The sequence below is a fragment of the Nicotiana attenuata genome, unplaced genomic scaffold (assembly GCF_001879085.1).
Source record: "Nicotiana attenuata strain UT unplaced genomic scaffold, NIATTr2, whole genome shotgun sequence".
Classification (NCBI taxonomy): Eukaryota; Viridiplantae; Streptophyta; class Magnoliopsida; order Solanales; family Solanaceae; genus Nicotiana; species Nicotiana attenuata.
This window is the reverse complement of record NW_017674676.1, coordinates 66,818-76,748: the sequence shown is the minus strand read 5'-3', so window position 1 is coordinate 76,748 and position 9,931 is coordinate 66,818. Positions and strand designations below refer to the sequence as shown.

The window sequence follows — 9,931 nt, the reverse complement described above, 5'->3', positions numbered from 1 at the left end:
TTTCCCCACCTAGCCATTTACAATGTCCATAGTCACTATCCATGTTAGTTATGTCACGTAGAAATCATCTTTCAGCAAATAATTCAAGTTGTTGAATCATCTAAGCTACAAGATCCATCAAACTTATGATATTTGCTATTCAAATCTCTCATCGTATTATATTTGTCTATTCTACTCTTGTCGTTTTTTGCATTGTGGGTTTGGAACTGTTGAAACTGTCCTTTTTTTTGGTCAGCAATCTGAGAGGAATCAATAGCTGAGTTTTCAACTAAATGCAAAATTGTCTTACGAGAAACTTCTGTCTGCAGATGTAACTATTGTAAATGATGGTCGTTTACAGTGTCTTCAAACAAGACAATATATTGCTAATAAGGAAACAAAACGAACAGCAGCTTAAGGTTTTCCTCCGCCACCACGCTGTTGCGTGCCCTCCCTCTCGATAAATAAAAATGTCCAGAAAAGGTGAAAGTTCTTACCGTTTCTTAGAACCATTTTTGGGTAGTCTGATTCACCAATGGATCCATCAACTTCAGCACTAGAAGAAACAAGCACAAAAAAAGAAAAAGGAAAACAGAGGTCAAAACTATAACAATAAATAGAAGAATCAGGCACATGAAAGACTGAAAATTATATCAATAGAAACTTAGCAGAATGCACAAACTTGAACCAGAAAGCAAAAAATCCTTCATGATGTATACTGTTAACTCCCCGCTGATCTATCGAAAATTTTCATACAGCAATAGCTACATCAATTCAGAAATTTTAAATCACGTGCACTGAACACATCCAGCGACAATCAAGCAAATTTTAGTCATTCAATTGGGTACTAGAAACATTGCTTTATTTGTTTTCTCATCATTGTGAATTTTAGAGTAACTTTTATGTTTATCTGCATTTAAATGTATAGATGGTGAATGTTGAGTAACTTTTATACTTATATTTATATATTCTTTGTAGAGACGATTCGAGATAAACAAGGTCAATCGAACAAAGCTGAAATCTAATCATTTCATGGGGTCAAGAGCTTTTGTAGCTGCTCGTGCTGAAATAGTAAGTTATACTATTTTTACTTTTGGTAACTTTTCCAATACCTTTGCTTGTGAAAGCTTATGAAATTAAAAGTCACATACATATACTTTTATATCCCCGTTTATGGGAACATGAGTCTTTTTTCAACTTTTCATTAAGCATAAGACTATATCTCTACTAACTTACATCTGACTTCTATTAACTCATAAAACTAGTTTCCAGTTTTCCATCATACAATAGATAGCTGCATAATATAAAGAACCATGATCCTATTAGACAATACATTCATTACCTTTTGTTGAACTTGTAATCTAATCATGTTAATGTGGTTGGGGTTCAATCACCCTCCATATTCATTACTAAGATAATATTTTAGTAATATTTCATATTATTTTCATACTGTGTAGGGTGTGAATGAACATGGAGGAGTAGAGCCAAATAGGATTGAGTTCTACAAAAGCACCCATTACTCGAGTGAAAAAGGATGGTCATCTCCAGAGGCTGAGACTAACTACGTAAGTAATATTTTAGTACAATGTCACATGTATTCAAGGAGCTTTTAATATTTTAGGCTCAGAGCTTTTACTTTGTCGTTGGAGGTTTCCTCCCGTTCTTCTGTTCCTTTTTCTCTTTTTTGGGAACCCCTCATCTTGCCTTCTTCTGTCATATTACCAATCTTCCCCTTTATCCAACAGTCTTTAACCAGCATACCCTCTCTTAACTATACTCTTCCTTACTCGCTCAAGTAATACGACATATGTTCTGCCGTGTAGCCTTCTGATGGCTCGATCTCGGCAGTGGCCGAGATACTCGTCGCTATTACGCCTCGTGGGTACGACTATGGCTTGGTCGACCCCTTATCATTCCTTTAATGATAATCTATTTGTGGTCAGATTTTGATCCATACACTAATGTTATTCTAAAAAAAAGGCATAAATGATCATTTTGCGCAGGTCATCGCGCATATATGAAGAAATATAGAAAAGGAATAACATTAACTTGGAAACAATCTAATCTCATTTTGAAAGGCAACCATTCTTTTTTGGAATGGATGAAGTATTTGTTTATCTCCCACAATAGTAGATTAATAACACAACTTCAACTTTTGTGCATGAACTCGAACAAATAAGAAATTATGTTGGCTTAGTAAGCAGTTAATTACAAGTGTTTGTGGTTTAGATATTCGACTCTAAGTTAATTTATTACTTGTTAATCACGTATATTTGCATACGCATTGTGAGAGCAACATCTTGCAAGGCGGCACACCATCTCAATAATAAAATCTATTTTAAATGGTAAAAATAAGATATTGAAGGTCTGTTAGTTATGAGGGGCAAAATCAGAGCTATTTCACTTGTGATAAGGCTAGATTTGGAACCAAATTCAAGTGAATGGCATTTTTTTTTTCTATTTCCATAGTTGAAGGATAAATTTGAGCTAATCCAGTAATAATAAGGGTAATATTTGAGACCAAATTCAAAATAAAGGTAAAACATTTTATTTCTCATAATTAAAAGGCTTTTTTGACCATTTTTCATTTTTTTTCCATCAAACAACTCATAATTTTGTGACGGCGAATTATGAGAAATGGCTGAATGGATCCTTTTTTTTTTTTTTTTTGGGTGTACAACTTACTGGTGCTGTGTACTATCTTTTTTCTATTTTTTTATTTTATACTAAATGTTACTCTCTTCGATCTACTTTAATTGATTTTTTTGTTGTTTCCACACATAGTAAAGAATTTACCTTTTAGCATTAATTAACTATAAAATTGACCATGTTAACGTTAATTTGTTCATTGAAAATATAATAAATACTCTTAGGCTCTATACCCCAAGAGCAACTTTGAAAAAAAAAAGTCAATTCCTTCTTGATATCCGAAAAAATCAAATATTATAAACCACGTAAAATACCAAAAAAAGTGGATCGGGGAGTAAGACATTACCGACTCTATAACACGGATGGACCAACTACTGCTTTAGTATAAGACTCCCATGTGGCAGAATCGCATCAGCCGCCGCCGAGATTTCCTCCAATTAATTGAAATATCTGCTGTGCCATTGCCCCTGGCTCGTCTTAAAGGTCCATTTACTCGATACAGAGTTGGTCCTGGATATTAGTCCTTTCAATAAATTTAATTTAATTTAATTTATTTTCAAATATTTTATATTTTAGAATAACGTATAAAATATGATTATTTCCACTCGAAAATAAGAGAAAACGATATTGTATTGATATTCACTTGTCTCTACAGTAGAGTAACTATCCTTTCTATTATCAAGTTCGACCAAGCTGGCCTACATTTGCCCTTTTCAACTGACAAAAACTAATTAATAATTTAGCACCACAAATCGCCTAAAGTTAACCGAAAAAGTCATAAATGATCTGTTTGCACAGGACATCTCGTATATCTGAACCTTCTTCTCAAGAAAAAAGAAAACGAAAACATATTAACTTGGAAAAAATCTAATATCATTTTAAAAGTTAATCTATAAATAGATAAATAAATAAAATAGACTACAACACAATAGTGCAAAGGGAGCTCTAGGCTGAGAGAGTTGGGTCCTGAAACATATGGACGTTGACGGGAAAGTATATAGAGTTAGGTAAGATTCTCCAGAAAAGGAAGATCAACATAGCATGTGTCCAGGAGACTAGATGGGTAGGTACTAAGGCTCGTGATGTAGACGGGTGGTACTCCGGACGCATTGGGGGACAAGAACGCGGTAGGTATTTTAGTTGACAGGAAACTCAGGGAGTAAGTGGGCGAGGTTAGGAGGGTAAACGATAGGTTGATAAGTATTAAGCTTGTAGTTGGAGGGTTTACTATAAACGTGGTTAGCGCATACGCCCCTCAGGTAGGATTGGACCAGGAAGTCAAGAGGCAATTTTGGGAGGACTTGGATGAGGTGGTGCATAGTATCCCGGACTGTGAGAAACTTTTCATTGGAGGGGACTTCAATGGCCATATTGGGGCTGATGCTAGGGTTTATGATGGCGTGCATGGCCGGTTTGATTTTGGGGTTAGGAATGAGGAAGGTACGTACCTCACTGTTAGATTTCGCTAGAGCTTTTGACTTGGTGATAGCCAACTCGAGTTTCCTGAGGAGGGAGGAGCACCTGGTCACCTTTCAGTATTCGGTGAACAAGACACAGATTGATTACCTTCTCTACAAGAAATGCGATAAAGGTCTATGCACTGATTGCAAGGTCATCCCGAGCGAGAACCTCATGACCCAAGAAGTACTAGGGAGAGGTGATTAGGCAGGACATGGCGCGGCTTCAACTCACTGAGGACATGACCCTTGATAGGAGGGTGTGGGGGTAGAGGATTAGGTCAGACGGTTAGTAGGTAGCTGAGAGATTCCTCCTTTCTTACTAATAGTACTAGTAGCTCGCTTGTACTTTCCTATTTCTCAGATATATATTGCATCATGTTGTTTAGTTTGTTTTAGTTATCGTATTCTTCTGCTGTTGCTATTTTGGTACTACTTATTCCCCCCCCCCCCCCCATTTTCTATCCCTCTCCTTCTTTCTTTTTCTTTCTCTTTTCCCCCTCTTCTTCTTCTTTCTTGTCACACCTCCTTTTTACCACCCCAAAAGGGTGTAATGAGGGAGTTTGTCCAATTTAAGTGACAATCGAAACAGGATTATTTTTTAAGTTCAGAGTCGCCACTTGGGATAATTTATGGTGTCCAAATCACCGATTTAAATCCCGGATCGAGGAAGATTGACTCTGTTTTCAGTCCGCGAACACAGAAATCCGAGTAAGGAATTCTGTTAACCCGGGAGAAGGTGTTAGGCATTCCCGGATTCCGTGATTTTAGCACGTCGCTCAACTGTTATTATTGGTCTATTATCTGATTTTAATACATATTTTAGCCTATGGTATATTTTAACTTATTAAGCCGCTTTTTTATTATTCTTAGGAAGATTTAACGTTATTTAAAACACGTCTTGAACCACGCCACATGAAATGCACCCGCTGTCCATGACACATTTTATCTAACGTTGTTGAGATTTGGATTTGGGTCACATGAAATGCACACCCGAGTTTAAGGAAGTTAATTTAAATTACGCGCCTAAAGCAACTACGCACTTTCAAGTTTGCAAGGGCCATGAAAAATTTGACTAAATGGCACGCCTCGATTTCTAAAGGGTTAAAGTTAATTATTCGAGGGCCATGGGTTATCTAATTTTGTTTATGGCACGCCTCGAGTCTAAATAAAGATCCTAGTTGATTAATTAAAAGGCTAAAGGGATTTCGAATTTATTTAAAGCAGATGTCTAGGCTTAATTGATAATCAGCGGATTGCAATTGTAAAACTACTCAAATCATTTCGAAGATAATTTGGGCCAGCAGCAATCCTCAACTAAGATGACCATATCGAAGAGAAAGAGGCCCACACATGATAAAGCATACAATTGTCTAATTCACAAAGGCCTTCAGGCTTGAACCAGGTCTGCCGTGGTCAACACTTAGCAGCAGCAATTGAATGAGCTACTGGGCTTGAGAACAAGGCCCAAGCAGCGTATGATAAACAATTCCTATTCACAGTTGACATTAAGTCCAATGCTCAAAACAATTCTGATTTCTCAAATGACCTTAATCCCAGGTTCAAAGTAAATTTATACTCATGACAAAGTAATGAAGACTGATTAATGGCAACACTTAAAATTTGACAGACCTTTTGACCTTACTGATTAACGACACATGATCACTATAATGTGAACAATAGGCTCTAAATGCTACAAAACTAAATCACATATCTAAAGTAAACTCTGTATTTGAATCCAAATGCTGATGACATGAAAGCAGAATTATGCAGCATTTCACTTCATACAATTCCCAAACTAACCCAACAATTACAATGAGCTTTAATCCAAACTTCTTTCATATAAGCAATGAGCAACATCTTGTAAGATCAGCAGGCCAACTATTTTAAATCCCAAAATCTACAGCTTTCAGTAGAAAACAAACAAAGACCAAACATCAAACATTTTATACCACATCCACAACAAAGAAACTAATAGAATTCACCTAAAATTAAAATATTACAAGATGTGAGTAGATGGATAAACAGGGAAAAAAAAGAAGTCAGTAACTCGAATAATTTTCATCATAAATCCATGTTCACGTTTGCACATTACACTTCAAAAGTCAGCCATTATTCGAGAAGTACCTGGAATGCAATAGAGAAACAAAGAGGAATGAGGAGTTATCAGCAGCAGCGAAAAGGTGCAAATAAGCAAATCAACAACAGCAAATTCAACTTTCTTAAACCATTTCGAACCCAGAATGAGTCAAAGATTACCTTATACTTTAAAACCCAAAGAATTACACAAAAAGCTTCAATGTAACAGTATTTTGTGATTGGTTTTTTTGTATTTTTCTTCTTATTCTTCAAACTTTTTAGTGTTTAGTATTTTCAGCCGTTTCTAATTTCTAAGCTCTTCTTCTCCTCCTTGAAAATTTAGGAAATAGGACCTTTATAGAGGGGTTATAGGGCAGCAGTAGTTAGTTTCCAAACTTACCATTTACCCCTTCCCCAAATTCCCTTTATTCAATTCAGACCCTAATTTAAAATCAGTTTTGCAAACCAGTCCCTTCTCCCACTTTTCCGGCAGCTTCCTTAGTTAGTTATGCAAGATTCCCTAAGCTAAACTACCCAAAATACCCTTTAAACCCCTGCTATTTACATCAAAAACCAAAACAGATACGGGTCAATGTTGACCAAAGGTCCAACCCTAAACCTGGGCTTTGCAAAACCCGTATTGAATCTCTTTCTTGGGTTTCTGATTCAAAGCCCAATTTCAATCAGAAATCATGAAATTAATGGGCCACGTGGAATTTTCCAAGAAAAAATTCGGAGTTCCTATCTATGAAAACCAACAAAAGAAATGAAATGATACAAAAGAACAAAGAAATTAAAACATGAACTACCAAACTTTAATTTTAAACATGCGAGCAGAACTGATTCAAAACGAAAAATAAAATAAATAAAAAAATAACAGAGAAAACAGACGAGACGGAGCAGGAAGAGAAAAAGTTTGGAACCAAATGATGGATATAAATTATTCATATATTTTAATATAAAAATATAATATTTTAGATATAAAACATGACCAATTTATATCCTATTCTCGCGCTTTTCTAACAATTCGTGCAGGAAAAAGAATACATAGAAAAAGAGAAAAAGAAAGATCTACGGTTCAAGGAAGAAGGATGCATCCGTGACAACTTCATCTAAAACTTTATAAAATCAAGAGATACAAAAGTTATGGCAAATTCTCACCAAAATTTCATGACAAATTGCCATGTCAATTTCTCATCAAGGCCATATGATATATTAATATTATATTGCAATTTCTCACCAAGGCCTTGCAGGAATTTTCCTATAAATAGCCATATATTTGTAGATGAAAAAGGCATCCCTCTTTGTATCCAATTTTCTATCTAGTTTTTTCTAAGTTTCTAAAGAGAAAGAGAAGAGTAATCTTGGTCTCTTCCTCTAATATTTCTCTTTGTAGTAAAAATATTTTTAGTCTTTTGAAAGTATTTTTTAGCTTTTCTTACTTCATAATGGAGTAATTTCTTTTTGTTGGGATAGTTGATGAAGCTTGATATAATTATAATACTATCTCAGTTCAATACATTCTTGGCCTGAAACTCTATATACATTTCATATTGTGATGGAATGATGATTTTTTAATTATTATTATCACATCTACATATTTTATATCTAAGTTATTCTTATATTAATTTTGTAATTCTCACGGAGCAAAATTAATATATAATAACTGATGAATAGAATATTAGAGTGAAAGTAATTTTTAATAAGATTATTATTTCAAGTCTATAATCTTGCTTTCCTCAATTTTAATTCTCACGGAGAAATTGTTGAAGGCAAGATTATTGATTTTCTAGTAAAAATATTCTCACAAAGTTTTTACTACACTTGAGCACAAAATATGAAAGTTAAAATAATTTTTAGTAAGATTATTGTTTCAAGCCTGTAATCTTGCTTTCCCCAGTTTTAATTCTCATGGAGAAATTGTTGAAGGCAAGATTATTGATTTTCTAGTAAAAATATTCTCACGAAGTTTTTACTACGCTTGAGCACAATTCAGGCAAGATATTTCAGTTTAATCGTCACTAGTTTTAAATCAAATGATTGACATAACCTCGCGGAGTGATAATTATTTATTTATTTCTTAGTGTAAAAATATAATTGTATTAGCAATAAGCAATTATTCTTTAGAGAAATACGTATGAACCTGAGATTTTATTGTAATGATATATCAAGTCAATTCAACGATTCCCAACTCTTTTTAAATATAAACTTTTCAGAAGAAATTTGTCTTAATTTATAATTTCAAACACACCTCTCATCAATTTGGTTCTCTCAAATAGTAGTCAAAATATTACAAGTCTGTAGCTTAGATTGTCCAATCTCTGTGGGACGATATCATAAACTATACTAGAATTTGACAGAGTACGAGCAGAAAATCCTATACACATAAGCTTCGTCAAATTTTTGGCGTCGTTGCCGGGATTGGCTCACATCTACTTCAGATTAAATATTTTATTATTAATTTGAGAATTTATTATTATTGTTAATTTTTCCTTCAAACTGTTATCTCCTACATACTGCTATCATAATTGTATTATTATTAGGAGCAATTCTATATAATATTGAAAAAAAAAAAGCATATAAAAAAAGAGAAAAAAAGAAATCCCTCATAATTAGTACTTCAACCCACTCTATTTTATATTTTATTATTATATTATTATTGTTAGTACTAACATCTATATAATAGTATAATATATTAGTTTTGTGATTCACAATCTCATTTTTTTATTTGTCATTTTTAAGTATATTTTATTATTTTTATTATTATTATAATTGGTAGTACTTGTTTTTACTATTCTAGTTCTAAAAGTATCCTTTGTACTATTCTATATTACTATTATAACTATTACTTTCACTATATTTTTATAAGATAATATTTTATTCAATTTTTTTTATTTGATAGTACTTTAATCTTTCAACATACTTGATTTATTATTGATTTTTTTTTCATATAATATAATTAGTATTATATTATTTCTTTTGATGGTAAGTTACAACTTACTGTTTTAGTTAACTATAATATTACCGTACTAAAAATTTTTTTAATTCATTTTTAAAACTATCTATTACTATTTTAGGGACTGTCTTTATTTTACTTTAATTTCAGATAGTTTATGACCCGCTTTTCTACAAAAGAATTGGCCAATTACGATCCTGAAATTGAAAAAACTTTGCGATTGTGCAGGAAAGGACAAATATCGTCTCAAAACATAACTTGTAACAGAATGGAGCACCAATTAGAAGATGATAGCAATCCACTACAAATTCCACCACCAGCTCATGTAGAGGAGCAGTTTGATGAAGTGGCGCCAAGACCAGCAAACAGAATCCTAAGGGATTATGCTAGACCTGATCGCTTTAACTGTGAATCTAGTGTCAGAAAACCTCCAGTAGCAGCCAATAACTTTGAAATCAGGACAGGTCTGATTCAAACAATTCAACAATCTTGCATTTTCACTGGTGATCTAAGTGAAGATCCACATAGTCATTTAATTGACTTTTTAGAATTGGTTGAAACTGCAAAGTATAATGGAGTACCTCCTGAAGCAATTAAGTTAAGGCTATTTCCTTTTTCTTTAAAAGGAGAGGCCAAAACTTGGTTACGAAGTTTGCCGCAAGGGTCTATTACCACATGGGACCAAATGACTCAGAAATTTTTAAATAAATATTTTTCCCCTGCTAAAACAACAAAGTTAAGACAGGATATATCTAACTTCTTGCAGACTGACACTGAGTCAGTTTATCAAGCTTGGGAAAGATTAAAAACA

At 33.6% G+C, this 9,931-nt stretch overlaps 2 long non-coding RNA genes across 2 annotated transcripts; both read right to left on the bottom strand.

The window, feature by feature from the left end:
* Window positions 1-285: 285 nt before the first annotated feature.
* On the bottom strand, window positions 286-865 carry LOC109219103. Its single transcript, XR_002066889.1, has 2 exons — window positions 662-865; window positions 286-535 (listed from the first exon to the last, which is right to left on the bottom strand). It is a non-coding gene; the product is annotated as an uncharacterized LOC109219103 (long non-coding RNA).
* A 4,971-nt stretch (window positions 866-5,836) lies between these two features.
* LOC109219102 lies at window positions 5,837-6,487 on the bottom strand. Its single transcript, XR_002066888.1, has 2 exons — window positions 6,345-6,487; window positions 5,837-6,212 (listed from the first exon to the last, which is right to left on the bottom strand). It is a non-coding gene; the product is annotated as an uncharacterized LOC109219102 (long non-coding RNA).
* Between the last annotated feature and the right edge of the window lie 3,444 nt (window positions 6,488-9,931).